This window comes from Ictidomys tridecemlineatus, chromosome 8, assembly GCF_052094955.1.
Source record: "Ictidomys tridecemlineatus isolate mIctTri1 chromosome 8, mIctTri1.hap1, whole genome shotgun sequence".
In the NCBI taxonomy this organism is placed as follows: Eukaryota; Metazoa; Chordata; class Mammalia; order Rodentia; family Sciuridae; genus Ictidomys; species Ictidomys tridecemlineatus.
In genome coordinates, this window is record NC_135484.1 from 117,411,027 (window position 1) to 117,428,380 (window position 17,354).

Consider the following 17,354-nt stretch of genomic DNA (forward strand, 5'->3'; position numbering starts at 1 on the left):
AGCTCTGGGAAGGGTCAACCTACTGAACACCTGTGGGGCAGGGGATGGGTGTGTTTGGGGAGAGGTTCAGGGTCTTCTGGCTGGGGTGCTGAAGGAGGGCTCCATTTTTTACTAGTTCTGGTCATTACACAGTATTAGCTGTCTGTCATCAGTAGGTCATTGTATGTTTTGGACAGTCTTCTGTGTTTCATGCATAGAGTATTTTATACATACACATGGAAGGAATGTAAAAAGAAGCAGATGCAAGAGAATAATTGACTAAGGGGATCCCCCTCTTCCAGAGCCACACTCACTAATGCTGGGGTGCAGGCAGCATCAAGGAGATAAGGGAGGAGAAGGCCTGTGCCTCAAAGTGAAGTACCAGGCTCTCATCCCTGATTCTCAGTTTCTCAGAGTCCCACTTATTATTCTCCAATGTCATGGTCTTTTCTAAGCCCACGCCAGTTATCCTGCAACAAGCCTTGGCTACCTGGATCTCTTGGTTCAGTAGGAGCTGCTGCAGGAACAGGGGGCTATGGGCTGGGTGTTGGCTACACAGCTGGCAGCCATGGAGACAAAGGGTCAAGAATAAGTGTGGCAGTAGCAGAAGACCACAGGGGGCCTACTGCAGACCTGTGAAAAAGAGGAGCCCAGGCGTCCACCCAGCATCTCCCCTGGATGCTGAGGTGGTCGCTCTCTACTTCTCCAGACCTTCAAGTTCAGGTGTCCAACTACCATCCTCTAGATGTCAAGGGTGGACCCTTCTCCAAGACACCAGATCAGGCACCCTCTTGGAGCCTGGAGAGCCATCTCTCCACAACCCCAAGAGTCCAGCACACAAAAATCCTGCCCCTTCTTATTTGGGACCAAAGCAGAAGAAAACATGTTGCTACATTCCTCAAGCCTAACACCTTATCCTCACCATTTCTCCAAATTAATGGGCCTGTGGTTTTGAGTTTATTTGATCCCTGCCATGTGCCCCCAGAGTTTGGGGGTTTTGTTCTGGGGATTCTCCTGAGGGATTCACAGTCTGCAACTGGGGCAGGACTCTGAGATGGGAAACAGCCTTGAATTCTTGAGCTTAGGCTGATGGGATCATCCTGTGCCTGGTTAGGATCCCCCTCCTGACTCCGGGAGGCTGTCAATACAATAAAGGGTCAGAACTCCTCCCTGGTCATGAACTTCGTGCTATGTCCATAATGTGGAAGGTGCTGTAGGGCTGCTGAGTGAGGGGTTCCAGTTGGGAATAAAGTAGTAAGTAGCCCCTGCCATGCACACATGCACAAAGAGGACCCCCAGGAACATCCAAGAAAACTACCTGCCTTTCCTGGGCTCCAAGGAGATCTTGTCCTTGGATTTACTGATTCCTTGAAGAGTGTTTATCTGTCCTGTGCCTGGCTCTTACAATACATTAAACCAAAGTCAGGCAAAATCCCCTCTCCTCAAGGAGCTAACCTTCAGGTGGGGTTAATAAATAATGAGGTGACTGCAGTAAAAGGAGCATAAGAAAGTAGAGTGATTTAGAGAAAAGGAACAAAGTAGGGACAAGGGAGATGGTTGTAATTATTTTAATTATTGTCCTCAGAGTGGGGTTTCCTGAGAGGTGACATTTGGTCACTGCCTGCACATTCTGGGCTGTACTGAGCACCAACAGGCTGCAGCAGGAATGGGAGTGGGCCCTCCCAGGACAAAGGGAAGGCAACGTGGCACAATCAGTATCTATGTGTGCATGTGCAACACTGGTACAGCTCACTCTTGACTCTATAGAATACTCTAGAATGTTTGTTACCATATGGGGAGACAAACAGGTTAACATGTGAAGGGGGAGCTAACAGAAGGCACATAAGGCAACTCTTCACTGCGCTCAGGGCTCAGCCTTTGGGTGCAAATCTCCTGGGCCAATGCCAGCACTAATAAATGCTGCTTCCTGCTGAAAGTCTCAGTGTCCTGTCTCTCTGTGTAAGAATCCTACAATGGGCAGACTTCAGGAAGGACTTCCTATCTGTGATTCTGATCAGAATTTTTTTGATCCCATGACAGCTTCTCTTTTGTGTTTCATGAAGTCTTCCTGAAGTCCTGAAGTTTGGGGACACTGAAGTTCTTGGTGTTTGGAGGAAGGTTGGGAGAGGAGGAAGCAAGCTGAGGTGAGGTTCACACCCAACTCCATCTCTGTGCTCTTCTCTTGCCTACAGAGGTTTTTTTCTTTTCTTTTTTTAAATTGTTCTTTCTAGTTATACACGACAATAGTCTATTTTTACATAACACACATATGTGGGTATAACTTCCCATTTTTGTGGTTATACATGATGTGAAGTTACCCTGGTTTGTAGTTAAATAAGAATGTAGAAAAGTAATGTCCAATTCATTCTACTGTCTTGCCTATTCCCATGCCCCCTCCGTTCCCTTCATCCCCTTTGTTTAATCCAATGAACTCCTCCCCGCTCCCACGTATTGTGAGTTAGCATCTGCATATATATCCTAGAGAAATTCAGCCTTTGGATTTTGGAAATTGGCTTATTTTACCTATCATGATAGTCAGTTCCACCTGCTTACCAGCAAATGCCATAATTTAATTCTTATTTATGGCTGGGTAGTATTCCATTGTGTGTATGTACCACATTTTCTTTATCCATCCATCTGTTGAAGGGCTCTTAGGTTGGTTCCATAGCTTAGCTCTTGTGAATTGAGCTGCTATAAACATTGATGTGGCTGTGTCACTATAGTTTGCTGGTTTTAAGTCCTTTGGGTATAGACTGAGGAGTGAGATGACTGTATCAAATGGTGGTTTCATTCCAAGTTTTCTGAGGAGTTTCCATACAGCTTTCCAGAGTGGTCGCACCAATTTGTAGTCCTATTAGCATTATATGAGTGTACCTTTCCCCCCACAACCTCACCAACATTTCTTGTTTGTTGTATTCTTGTTAATTGCCATTCTGACTGGAGTCAGATGAAATCTCAGTGTAGTTTTAATTTGCATTTCTCTAACTGCTAGAGATGTTGAACATTTTTTTCATATATTTTTTGACCAATTGTGTTTCTTCTTCTGTGAAGTGTCTGTTCAGATCCTTTGCCCATTATTGATTGGGGTACTTGGTTATTTAGTGTTAAGCTTTTTTAGTTCTTTGTAAATCCTGGAAATTAATGCCCTATCTGAGGTACAGGTGGTTAAGACTTTTTCCCATTCTGTAGGCTCTTTCTTCACATTCTTGATTGTTTCCTTTACTGGGAAAAAGCTTTTTAGTTTGATACCATCCCATTTATTGATTCCGGATTTTCTTCTTGTACTTTAGGAGTCTTGTTGTGGAAGTCAGTTCCTAAGCTGACATGGTGGAGAGTTGGGCTTACTTTTTCTTCTAATAGGTGCAGGGTCTATGGTCTAATGCCAGGTCCTTAATCCACTTTGAGTTTGTGCAGGGTGAGAGATAGGGGCCTAATGTCATTTTGCTACATATGGATTTCCAATTTCCCCAGATCATTTGTTGAAGATTGCCTACTGAGTTTGAGGTGTAATTGAAACTTACATGATCAGAAAATGCCCCCTTGGAGTGGGAGGAAGTTACCACCTGGCAGGATATAAAATAGAGGTCTTTCTAGCCCTAAGATTCTCCAAATAGCAACACTGAGAATGGCTAAGTATGAGAACAAGGCACAATATCTTGTAAACACTTTTTTTTTGGTTCCAAGTAGAAATTATATTTTGAATTTATTAAGTATAATAAAATAATAATTTCATCTATTCCTTTTTCTTTTAAAATATACTAGCAAACTTAAGATTGCATCTAGGGCTCATAGTTGTGGTTATAGTTTTATTAGATAGCTCTGTTTTAGGAGCTTAATAATTGTATCTTCTGTGTTCAGGTCTGTGATTCATTTCAAATGGTTTTTGTACATGGTGTTGTTTTTCTCTTTGGGTCTCATTGTTCACCTCTGTTTGTTAAAAGGATGATCCTCTCCCTTTTGGGTTCCTTGAGTCCCTTTCCATCAGCTTGGATGTACATTTCTAGTTGTGCATCTTTATTCTATCCTAGTGATGTAGACTATCCTGAGCCAGACCTTTGTTTTATTACTTGAATGCAGGAGTAATCTTGAAATTAGTGTGCATCTTCAAAGTGAAAAATATCTTGACAAAATTCAAAGTTTTTTTTTCACTTGCATACTGATTATAGACTTCAGTTTGTTAGTTTCTAAAAAATAGGCTTCTTGATTTCAATTGGAAATACATTGGATCGGTAGATCAATTTTGAGAGAACTGATATCTTGTCAATATTAGCTATTCAAATCCTTGATTGTAGTATTTTTATTTAGTTTTATTTGTTTTCTCTTGAGGATGGCTTATAGATTTTAGTGTAAAGTGTTGCTGTTATGGTTTAAATATTAGCTGTTCCCAAAAAGCTCACATGTGAGACAATACAAGAAGGTTTATAGGTGAAATAATTGGGTTATGAGAGACTTAATCTAAAAATGAATTAATCCTGATAGGGATTAACCAGATGGTAACTGTAGACAGGTAGGGTGTGGCTGGCAGAGATGGGTCCCTGGAGGTGTGTGTTTGGGGTGTATATTTTATCTTTGTTAAGTAGTGCATTCTCTCTCTCTCTCTCTCTCTCTCTCTCTCTCTCTCTCTCTCTCTCTCTCTCTCCCCCCCCCCTCTCTCTCTCTCTCTCTCTCTCCTTCCTGATATCCTGAGCCAATTCCTCTATTGCACCCTTTGCTGCTGGATTTCTGTTCTTGGGACTAAAAGGCTCAGGGGTCACTCCAGTTAAACTGGGCTAACTGGGCTGCACGAAATAACCACATAAGAGACACAAATACCTTTTTCTTTGGGGCAGCTGTGATGGCTCCTCTGACCTTAAAGGTCCGCAGGAAGAGAGAGAGCAAGAGCACGTGCTGACCCCTTTTATTGAGGAGAAGCTATTAAAATGAGGCAAGGGGTGAGGTTTCAGGGGGCTGAGTCTATCTTCATGATGTCCACTGTCAGCAGATTGACACCTGGGTAGGCCACACCCAAGGGCACAGTAAGAGAAAGGGACACATACAAGGCACTTCCATGGAAGATTCTATCCTAAACAGGGCAAGGGGTTATATTACAAAGGAACAGGTGAACATAGCTTCACCATGGGGCTGCAGCAAGACACACTCATGCACAAGACAGCGACCCTCGCACCCAAGAAGGGTGGGGAAAGCTCTGCCACATTTCTGCAACTGAGTGCCTCAGCACCCAGCCAGGGAGTGTAACTCAGTTACATGTAAGGTTGGTCTCCCACACTCTGCTATGATGTGCTGCCTCACCTCATGGAATGGAGCCAGCTCTCTATGGTCTGAGATCTTTGAAACTGTGAGCTGCCAAATAAACTTTTCTTGCTGTGATATTGATCTTGTCAGATCCTTTAAGGAGCAATGAAAAAACTGATTAAAACAATTACCTAGTTTTTAAGAATGAGTACCTAAATGTTTTATTTCAATGTTATTATAAATGGAATTTAGGGTTTCCTCCCCAAATATTACAATGCCAGGGCATGCCAATACAATTGACTTCAGACCTTGCCGTGTTCTAAATTCATTTATTAGTTTGAGGAAGTTTCTTTGCCTTAGGATTTTCTATGTATACAATCATGTCATCTGCAAATTAAGACACTTCATCATCTATAAATTGAAACATAGTCTTTTCAATCTATATTCCTTTTATTTCTATCTCTTGCCTCAAGACTCTGGTTGAGATGTTGAGTTACAATGTGTATCAGAAGAGGTGGAGTCGACACACTGGCCTATGAGTTATGGTTTAGATCCTGAATGTCCCCCAAAGGCCCAATATGCCAAAGGCTTAGTGACAGTCTAATGGATGAAACCTTTAATAGTGGGATTCCAGGTAAAGAGGCTAGTTTATTAGGGGTGTGCCCTTGGACAAGTGACTGACACCTCGGCCCCCTCCTCTTTCTCTTTGTTTCCTGGCATCATGAGGTGAAGGGACTCCTGCCACATGCTCATGCTGAGGTACTGTGCCCCCCACAGGCCCAAAGCAATGGGGCCAAGTAACTAGGCACTGATACCTCTGAAACAGTGATCCATAATAAACCTGTCCTCGTTTAAGTTGATTGATCTCAGGTGTTTTTTCACAGCAACACAAATCTAACACCATATCTTAAATAAAGATAACATCATATATTAAATAAAAAGGACTTTCATCACAAAATATGTTGTTAGCTGTAGATATTTTAGAGATGCCCTTTATCTGAAGAAACTGCCTTTTACGACTGATTTGCTAAGAAATTTGATCAAGAATAGGTTTTGAATTTGTATAATGCCTTTTCTTCAAGGAGATGGTCCTGTGGTTATTCTCCACAGTAATTCTCCATAGTTATAAATACTATGGTAAATTAGTATTGATATTAAATGTTCATCAAAACTTATAGTCTAGGATAAACTAATTTCATCATGAAGTTTAAATTTGATTTTCTGATATTTTATGGATTCATGAGAAATGTTAGTCCAAAGTTTTCTACTTTCTTATGTGAACAATTTAAAATTTAAATAAATGTATACATTATGCAACTATCATCACAGTACAATTATGGAATAATTCCATTACCCTAAGAAATTCCTCATGCTCATTGCCATGTCCCCACTTTCACAGTTAGGCAAACACAAATCTTCATTTGAATTCTATAGATTTGTATCACTTGACATTTCATATAAATGGACACATAGTCTGTGATCTATTCTGTTTGGCTTCTTTTACTTAGCAGATAGTGTGTGTGTGTGTGTGTGTGTGTGTGTGTGTGTGTGTGCACGCACATGCACATGCATGCATGCTCACACATACATGCACAGTGCTGGGGGTTGAACCCAGGGTCTTGCACAATGCTAGGTAAGCACTCTACCACTGAGCTACATCCAACCCTTCCTTAATTTTTTGAGGTTTATACATGTGTCAGTATTTCATTCCTTTTTATTGCTGAATATTATTCTATAGTATGTATATACCACATGGGGTTTGTATCTAATTACCAGTTGATGTGGTATTACAAATTTCTACTATGAATTTCATTTTTTCTAAAAGGTATGGAGCCATTTAGGTTATCTGTGACTTCTAGTGTATATGCAGATTCATGAGAGCATTTCAGAGGATATTTCCTAGAAAAAGAAATATGATGCCAATGATTCATTATATGTAATTATATAGTACTCTATAATTCTAAGTGATTAGATATCTGCTTTCCACACCAAATCTGTCCATTGACTTTCTTTCTGTGTTATTCCTCCCTCTGTGGTGAGCCAGGACCACTATCAGTACCACTGTTACAACAAGTGTAACTCCAACATATGACTTCTTCAGTTTAATGTAATAAAATTTCTGGGTCTGAGACACTCTGATTGTCTAATATTGAAATTTAATGAAATCCTCCTTTCACCAATCTCACTGAAAAGCAGTATTCCTGCTGTCAGAATCCCAATCACAGAGCAACAAGGAATGCAGCCTTCCTCTATTCCACCATCTTGACCATCCCATAGATGACTCTTTGCTGAGTCACCGCCATGTCTCTCAGGGGAACACCAACAGCCCCCTCCCTACTCCCCACCAGAGGAAGTAGCTCTCCAGCCCCTTCCTCCTCAAACATCCTGAGTCCACAGTGTACTTGTCGTGGGATCTTCACAACTGCCTCAGTTTTGTGATGGTCTTTTGCCCTGTAATATTTGGGGTTCTCAACCTGCTTCTCATTGGTTACCCCAATTCTTTTCTGGCCACTTTATCTGTTTAGCCTTTTTTGAACCTCTATATTCCACCCCAGATTCTATGTGACTAGAGGAAAAGTCTTCTTCTTCTTATTTTTTTTTAAACTTTATTTGGTTATTTTTATGTGGTGCTGAAGATCAAACCCAGTGCCTCATACATGTGAGACAAGTGCTGTACCACTGAGCCACAACCACAGCCCAAGAGGAAAAATCTTGAGATAATTGATGGGTTTTGGCTAGAGAGCACTCTGGTAAAAATCTAAAGATCTCTTGATTGAAGCTCAGATGCTGCAGCCCTTAGGCATAAGCGTAGAGGCCTTCACCTCAGCCTTTTGGGGGAAACAAAGCTTTTCATTGGCAGTTAAGAGAATCTTGGCAAGGGTGACACCCTGTAGACACTGAAGCCCAGGAATTATGAGATTTTGGATCCTGGTGCCCATTAGGATAAGGACTTCTTCTATTCCTTTTGCCTTGTTATCTTTATCTCCAGAACACAGAACATCATGGGACCCTCAAGGGTCAGAGGTGCCCTCCATCTCGGGTCAAGATGCCCTATTTAATGCCTGTTTGTCTCATGTTTAAACAACAGCTTCCCTTACTCCTTAGCTGCCTTCCTGATACTCTGTCCCTCCAAGGCTTGCATCTGGAGTGTCAGCTACATAAGAAAAACTGGTTTGAGACCAGAGGGGAAAAGTGTCACTTCTAAATTTAAGCTTCAGTGGGACCTAAATGGCTGTTTTCTCTTTACTTGTACTCTAGGACTCTGCTCTCTCATTAAGTTCTTCCCTAAATGATGATTGCACAGGGAAGGAAAATGGAAAAATCCCACCTGTGCAAGTTTTCTTTTTCTTGAGAACCTTTTCCTGAGGTCCATCCTCTCCTGGGACTTCATGGGCTTCTACAGTCTTTAAGTATTTGGATGACTCTAACTCAAATAGAACCCTGGTCTGATGGATGTTCCATGTGTCTCTTTACTAGAGTAATTACAGGTGTGTAATTTTTTAAGTTTTTTTTTAAGTTATTTTTTTTTGGTAAATTCACCTTTGTTCCATGTACCTAAATTAATATATTTTTGATCTAATGAGTTTTGTTTAATCTAACTGAAGTTTTTAGTCCTATGTGTTACACTGCTGTCTTTGTTCAGAGGCTAATTATTCAAAGGTGAATTCTCAAATACACCAGAAAAGGAAAGACCCCTGTAGGACCCCTTCACATGGTCCTAAAACAGAGAATAAACAGTGGTGATACTGACATAGATCTACCTCATGTCTGGACAAGTGGCCATCTGAACCATTGATTCAGTGTCCAGGTGTGATGGATGACCCTGTCCCACCCATTTCCCCCTGTGCAGGACTCCTCCAGGTCTATGCCCTTTATTCTACAATACATTGATCACTGTCACACCGAGGACATCTGTGACAGGCTTTGTTTTAATTTCTGAAGGGTTAAATGTGATAGAAAATGTGTGATAAACACCTGAAGTTCTTTTGTCTCTTGTCTGTGGGGAGCATATACATGGCAAAAAGCTATGCAATCTCTATTTCCTGTTTGATTTCATGTAGCTTTGTGCACACCTGTGTATTATATACTACGTCTACACACATGCTGTGTCTGTGCATCATTTATATGGTAACAAAACTGGCTTATAGACATATGATCTGGTTTATGGATAAATTTTAAAAAATGGGTTCAAATGACTTTTAGTTCTAATAACTTAAATAAACCTTTAACAAAAAGGTCAATTTAAATTATACAAAAAGATAAAAGTAAAAATGTCTTAAAAATTACCAATCCACATGTTTTTCTAGGTGGTCAGCCAGTCAAGAATGTTGGTTTCTATAAAATGTTTGGCGTCCAGTGCGTTTAAGGTTTTTCTTCATCAGAAAAAGATAGCTCTAAACATTAGCATTCATTTTCATTGGTAATAAAAAGTCAACAGTTAAAATGGGTCAACTAGATTTAGCATAAATGATACAAACTTTTATAAATGTGTTGTTAGAGAAGATACTTGATTAATTTGTAAAGTTAAATACAGAACATAAAGTTCTATATATGAACTCAAGTACTTTTGGCTTATTAACTTCTTTAACAAATATCTGTAAAGTCTTTTAAGTGATCTTTTTTATAACTCTGGTTCTCTTTATGGTATTTAATGTTCTGTAAGTGAATAAAGGTAACCTGTCATCAATAAGTGATTTAAAAACTTTATGTCGCTCTTTATAGTGGAATGGAAATTTAAGTTTAAATGTATGTATTTTTTAAAATAGTAAAAGGGAAGTCTGATTTGCTTAAAAGTTTGACAATATGGAAAAATAAAAATATTTTATCACTTTTTCCACAAAAAAGAAGTTTAGAGCCCTGACTTCTGTTTGCTTCCTGCTTTAGATATAATGCATGTTTTGTTAAATGATATTCAGATAGGCTCAGGAAACAATATATGATAACTTTGTAGAATAACATTTAAAATGAGGCAAGGATCAGCTTCAAAAATAAAAACTCTTAAGATTCCTCAAGAGCCTTGTCTCACCTGAGATAGGTCTCTGCCTCTCACCCTAATAAGATGAGACAAGTTGAGATGGCTCCAAAGTAGACTAGAATTAAACTCATTTGAAGTTATGTTCATCCTCAGAAAACTTGGAATGGGACCACTATTTAACCCAGTTATCCTACTCAGCATATACTCAAAGGATTTAAAATTAGCAATACTATAGTATAACACCCATATCAATGTTTATAGCAGCTCAATTCATAATAGCTAAGCTACGGAACCAACCTAGGTGCCCTTCTACAGATGAATGGATAAAGAAAATGTGGTATATATACACAATGGGATATTACCCAGCCATAAAGAACAATGAAATGATGGCATTTACCAGTAAAATAGATTGAACTGGAGATGATCTTGCTAATTACAATAAACCAACCACACAAACCAAAGACTGAATGTTCTCTCTGATATATGATGCTAACACACATGGGATGGCGGAAGAACAGAAGTTTATTGGATTAGACAAAGGGGAGTGAAGGTAAGGGAGCAGGTATGAGAATAAGAAAGAAAGAAGAATGAACTGGGCATAACTTTCCTATGTTCGTATATGAATATATGACCAGTGTAATTCCTCATCATGTACAACCACAAGAATGGAGAGTCATATTCTATGTATGTATAATATGTCCAAATACACTCTACTGTCATGAATATCTGACAAGAATAGATAAAAAAGTTAAACTCATAAAAGATAAAGAATGTTGAGCTGGGGCTATGGCTTAAGTAGTAGCGCGCTTGCCTAGCATTTGTGAGGCACTGGGTTGGATCCTCAGCACCACATAAAAGATAAAGTATGTTCAAAAGATAGATTTTTGTTGTGAAGAGTACTGAGATCTCAAAATAAAGGAGATGTAATACAAAATAAAGTAAAAATTTTGGGTCAATTATAAAAAGTATTTAAAGTTTGTAAGGGTTTAAAATAAAGAAAAAATTGTAAAGGATTTTTTATGTGATTGAGTTGGTAAAAATATATGGATCTTTGTAGAAGAAATACATGGGTCTATATGGAGGCTAAATAGATACAAAAGATACATTTGTGTTATTATAGAAATTATGCTTCTTGGATCAAAGTTATTATACAACAGTTTTGCTTTTGTAAAATTTTATAACCATTGTCTGATAGTGCTTTGCAGAATTACTACTCTAACAGAACAACCGGAGTTAATTTAAGACAATAAGTTATCACCTACAGGATTGACAGGATATAATGCTGACTTCCAGTACTAATAGTTACCCTAAATATTGTCCCTAAGTCAATGAAAGAGATAACTGTAAAATTATAGACATTAAAGATAAAACCCATTACTCCCTCCTCAAGAGTGGTGAAACTGGCCTATCGGATATTTAAAATCAAAACTTGAAGACAAAAGCCAAGGAAGTAAAAGAGCTACAGAAAAAGCAGTCAATATTTTGACCTTGCCCTCTAGGGTCAGCCAGGACCCAGGGAATGATGGGAATACTCTAAGGGATATCAACTCTGGCAAGTCACCTGACCTCCTGATCAGGGGGCTGTGAGGACCCTAGAGAACAGGAAGCAACCAGTGAATATTCTGCAGAGAATTATTGGAGAAGGAGATGTCCCTGGTGCTTCCAAGGGAAGCCATGAGTGGTCATCAAGAGTCTGACCCATCCTGGCAGATGAAATGGCTGGTAGAGAAAAGCTAAAGGGACCAAGCTTCTTCTCACAAGTTCCTAAGAGTGATCCCTGAGGAATCTCAATGGCCCTGAGTGTAGGACAAGGTCTATTTTGAGCAATTTAATCTTAAATCCTGGCAGTCAGTACAGCCAAAGCACAGCCATTACGTGGACATTTAAAAGGAAAGACAATCTTGTGATGTATACTTGTGTCAGTCCTCCTAAAAGCCAGTAAACTGGTGGTTATAAAGAGAGGGTTTTTGTGCAGGAGAGCCTAATAAGTACCACAAAGGACTCTAATAGAGTGACAAGTTTGTCCTGAGTCCATTTGAGCCTAATCTCACAAATCTACCAAATTTTCTCACCTCCTACATGGATGGACTGGATCTGTGTTTCTGGCTTTCAATCTCTCCCCAAGCACAGCATCCATCAGAGCTAAATGGGCTATACCACTCATTCCTATTCTGGTAGGATTGGGAATAATTCCTGGGTGGATACAGTGATAGGAGGTCCATCCACCTCCCTCTTCTATCATCTAGATTTATCTAAAGATCTCTGTATTAGTCTAGAGGAAACAGCAACAGGCATAGTTACCCTGCAGAACCAGGTGGACTCACTAACAGCAGTCACTCTCCAAAACTGGAGATGATCATATCTATTTACCACCAAGAGACTATGTCTCTTAGAAGAAAAATGGCATTTTTATGTAAACCAATCTGGTATAGTTAGAGATGTAACAAATAAATTAGCAGAATGTCCCTCTAGGATTAGGCAGAAACCATCAGATTCATAAGGATCATGGTCAAAATTACAGTTGGGTGTTTTGGTACCATCCTTGGTGGGATCCTTTCTGACACTCCTTCTAGCTCTGTTGCTTGGACCTTTACTGTTAAACCTACTGTCACAGTTGATCTCTTCTCATCTAGAGGCTGTCAAACTCCAGCTGGTGCTGCAGCAGGGCTTCAAACCAATCCCACAAATGCACCCAAATGCCCTGCTGTCTCTTTTTGACCAGATAGGGTGAGAGAGTCATGGTCCCCAATTAGGCAGGGAGAAGGACCCCAATGTGCCTGAATCAACTACAGGAGATGAGATCTCCAGCTCCTCAGCCACCGCAAAAGAATTTTGGGATCATGTTTCTCAGGGGAAAATGAGGTAGGAGTTTAGGGGTATTAAGATAGTGGAAGGTACAAGAAAAATGTGGGTTGGAGTACAGTATGGCTGCCTTATGGCAATAAGTCCCATTACCATGACAATCTCTGCTCTGGAGGGCTTATTGCCCATGGCAACTCCCATCACAGGTTCTGTATTCTAATTAGGTAAAAATAAAGTAAACACTGGGAACCAGCAGGACATATTCTTCAATCATCCTATGCAGAGAGGGGACCAAGGCACACCTCAGCATGTAAGAGAAACTCACCAGACATTGAGACCTTGGGTCATACTCTAGCTTGACCCATTCTGCTCTATTTTAGGAGTGTTACTTTCCCTTTCCCTTTCAATAAATCTATGCTCTGTTATTTCTGTGTTTCTTGGTTACTTGTTTAATTGGGAAGCCAAGAACCTGGGCCTCATCTGGACATCCCACCAGTAACAGTTTTGAGGCATGATTTTTGGTGGATTGACAGTGATAGGGATTCCTGGTCTCCAAGACCACGTTTCTTGCTTTTCAGCAGTGATTGATTTACATCATCTGATTAATGTATGGGTGGACCTAGATCTTCTACATTGGCATTCCTAGCCCTTATGCCTGGTGATTAGGTCCATGCAAAACAGGAAGGCTCTTACATCTTATCCAAATGTTTAATACTATTAGTATTAAATACATATTCAGTATTAAACATAATCACTATTCTGTAAACTGCCCCTTCATCTTCTCTTAGAGCAGCTATTCAGCAGAGAACTGAAGAGGGTATTTTCTTTTGTTTTTGGAGAGGTCTCACTTGAGTTATGTATATTTCCTTTCTTCCATCTTGACCACATTCATTAGAGTCCTCTATCTTTTCCTGTCATCCTGGTGTTTAATACATCACCAGATAGAATAAGATTCTGTAAACTGCCTCTGAGTGCAAAGATGTCGTTCAGGATTTGGCTTGAAGCTGCACTCTGTCAGCTTATTTCATTAGAAGGTTTCATTTTCATCATTATCCTAGGGAGGTGTGGGGACCTGTTAGGTTTCTGACCAAGAATGTGCCAGGGGAAGGGGAAGGTAAGGTGGAGGAGAGACAGTAGCAGGTCTTCTGTGGGTGGTGTTTGGGGCTTATAAAGATCTCATCTCTAGTGTCCTTACATGGCGTGAGAGCTAAAAGAAGATGGTTTTCCATGTCATAATGAACGGCACAGTCAAGATGCTAAATGAAATACTGAAAAAAATTCCGGATGAAAGAAGTTTAGAAACTTGGGCTAGAGGTGTAACTCGGTGGCAGTGTTCTTGCGAGCATGCCTGGCTTGGATCTCCAACATCTTTAAAAAATTCAGAAGCCTAATCTTGCACTTGAGTCCTGCTCTGCTGTGCAACTTCCCAGTCATTGCTCTTGGATGCAATGATGCACTTCGGCCAACAGATGGCGACGGAGACAGAAGTTTAAGCTGTTTTTCTTCTGCTGTGGTGGAAATCCCCGTGGAAACCTGACTATTCACAGGGGCTCTCCCCATGCAGCCTTGACCTCTCTCTTCTCTCTCACATTACATCAATCTGCGAGGTTCTGACAGCAGCGATGGTGGGATATGGAAAACCAGGGACAGGAGAAGGGGTGATGGGCAGCTTTCCAGACCAGCCCCTGAAGCCCTCCTGCTTCTGGGGGACCCAATTGTAGGGGTCAGGCTGGAGGACAGTGGAGGACGTGAGTGAGTCAGCGCATTCTGTAGATCTGGTCTTGCTAGAGCTGAGCTCCTCCCGGGCAGGAATTCCGCTCCTGCACCCCGACCCGACCTTTTCTCCACTAATGTATTATCATCACCTAGTGCAGTCCCACTGAATAAATATTTGTTGAATGAAAGAGTGAAGTAGAAAAATTGAGGCCATGCTCCTCTAAATTGCTTATCTGGGTTCCTTCAGGCACTTAGTGGCAGGGCCAGGAATAGAGCTCAGGGTTTTTGATTTCCTGTTTGGTTCTCTTTCCACCAGTTTGTATACTCCCATTGTATTTCCATTTAGACTCTTTTAGTCCTAATTATTGAATAAAAGACTTCATCCTCCCTTAGAGCGGTTAGCGAGCAGAGAACTGCACAGCGTATTTTTTGTTTGTTTTATTTTTTTTGGAAGGCCTCACCTGAATTATATATTTTTCCTTTCCTCCATCTTGACCATATTCGTAAGAGCCCTTTATCCTTTCCCGTCTTCTTCCCCAGATGAAGAATTCAGGTTTTACATCTTATCTGAATGTTTATCACCCGAAAGTTTATGTGTGTGTGTGTGTGTTGTGTGTCCGTGTCCTAAGGGTTTTCTTCTTCTTCTTTTTTCTTGCATTATAATTTGTCATAAAGGTGGAATTCATTGTGATGTATTCATACGTGCATGTAACATAATTTGGTTGATTCCCTAAGGGTTTTCTTAACTCCTAGAGTATGAATCCTACCAATCTGAGGGACGACCAGCATTTGTCTTCTCTGACAAAAATGTGTTGCATATTCTATAGGAAAAGGTGGGGTCGGGTCAGAATTCTCCTTTTGTCTCTGGTTGAGGAAATATTTGGAGCATGGGATTTGAGGAACAGAATGGACACTACATAGAGGAAATTTCTTGATGATGTGATACAGTTTGGGAGACATGAATGCTGTGGGGATCAGGACCTTGAAAGGGAAATGCATGGTGATTTTTTATTCCTGATTGCTTTCCCCCTGGTTTACTTCTCTTCAATTTCTATTCCTGGGTATTGTCTCCTTGATATTGAGAATACAGCAAGGTGCAGTGGCACACACCTATAATCCCAGCAATTTATATAGCTGAGGCAAGAAGATTTTAAGTTTGGGGCCAGCCTCAGCAACTTAGTGAGATCTGCAGCAACTTAACAATACCTTGTCTCAAAAATAAATAAATAAATAAATAAATAAATAAATAAATAAATAAATAAATAAATAATAAAGAGGAATGGGGATGTGGCTCAGTGATAAAATGCCTCTGGGTTTAATCCCAGTAACAAACAAACAGATAATCCCCCCAAAAACAAACAGAAAAAAATGGAGGGGCTGGGGATGTGGCTCAAGCGGTAGCGCGCTCGCCTGGCATGCGTGTGGCCAGGGTTCAATCCTCAGCACCACATACAAAGGTGTTGTGTCCGCCGAAAAAACTAAAAAATAAATATTAAAATTCTTTCTCTTCTCTCTCTCTCTCTCTCTCTCTCTCTCTCTTTCTCTTAAAAAAAGGAGAAAAGGGGGGAAAACAAAAAAAAAAAAAAACATAATTTTTCTTAGAGGAAACAACAACAAAAAACCCAGAAAATAAATGCCATGAAAATTTCCATATTTCTTTATGACTTTTATGAACTGTGACAGCCATGTTTTAGGGTAGAGATATTTGATCTAATTACCATTAGGAAGAAATAGAAACTCCTAATGGGAGTTACATGCCTTACATAATTTTTTTTTTTTTTTGCTTGCCTCTCCCACCTTGTTCCCATTATCCAACCAACTTGCACTGTTCCAATCACACTCTCCTTTTTCTTTAAACACAGGACGTACTAGCCGAGCATGCCTGGCTTGGATTGCCAATATCTTAAAAAAAAAAAAAAAAAATTCAGACCCTAATCTTGCCCTTGAGTCCTGCTCTGCTCTGCAACTTCCCAGTCATTGCTCCGGGACGCAATGGTGCACTTCGACCAACAGATGGCGACGGAGACCTCTCTTGCCTCTAATGCTCTTGTCTGAGATCTTAACACAATTTAAAAATACCTATTTGTCACATTTGTTCAAATCTAAGCTCTGTGAGGCAGGGACCATGCCAGCTTTTCTTCTATGTTATTTTGTAACCCCTGGTAGAGTGGTAATGGGAGGACAAATAGTGGTACCAGGAACATGTCTCACTAACCAGCGTTCTCTGTTCTCCTTAGTGGATTTCCAGTTCTTTGCCATATGTGATATATAAAGAATGAATAAATTTGCCAAATTAACTATTTCAAAGACTGACATGAGGATTTTCTTTGCTTAATAAAAATTTAAAGGAATTACTCGGTAATTCATTAGGAGAATGCAACTGAGGGGGTTAAAATATGAATGTTTGTCTCATTTCAAACATTATAAGTTCTGTGAAAGCACTTGTTTTCTTCTCAAAGAGGAGTCTTGCTGTGCTTCCCAGGCTGGTCCTGAACTTCTGGGCTCAAGCCATTTTGCTTCAGCCACTTAAGTAGCTGGGACAACAGGTGTGTGCACCTGGCTTTGAAAGCACTTAAATCAGTTAATACCTATCATTAACTAAATTTATATTTGATACTAATATGTAGCAGAAATTAAAATCGGGGTGTTA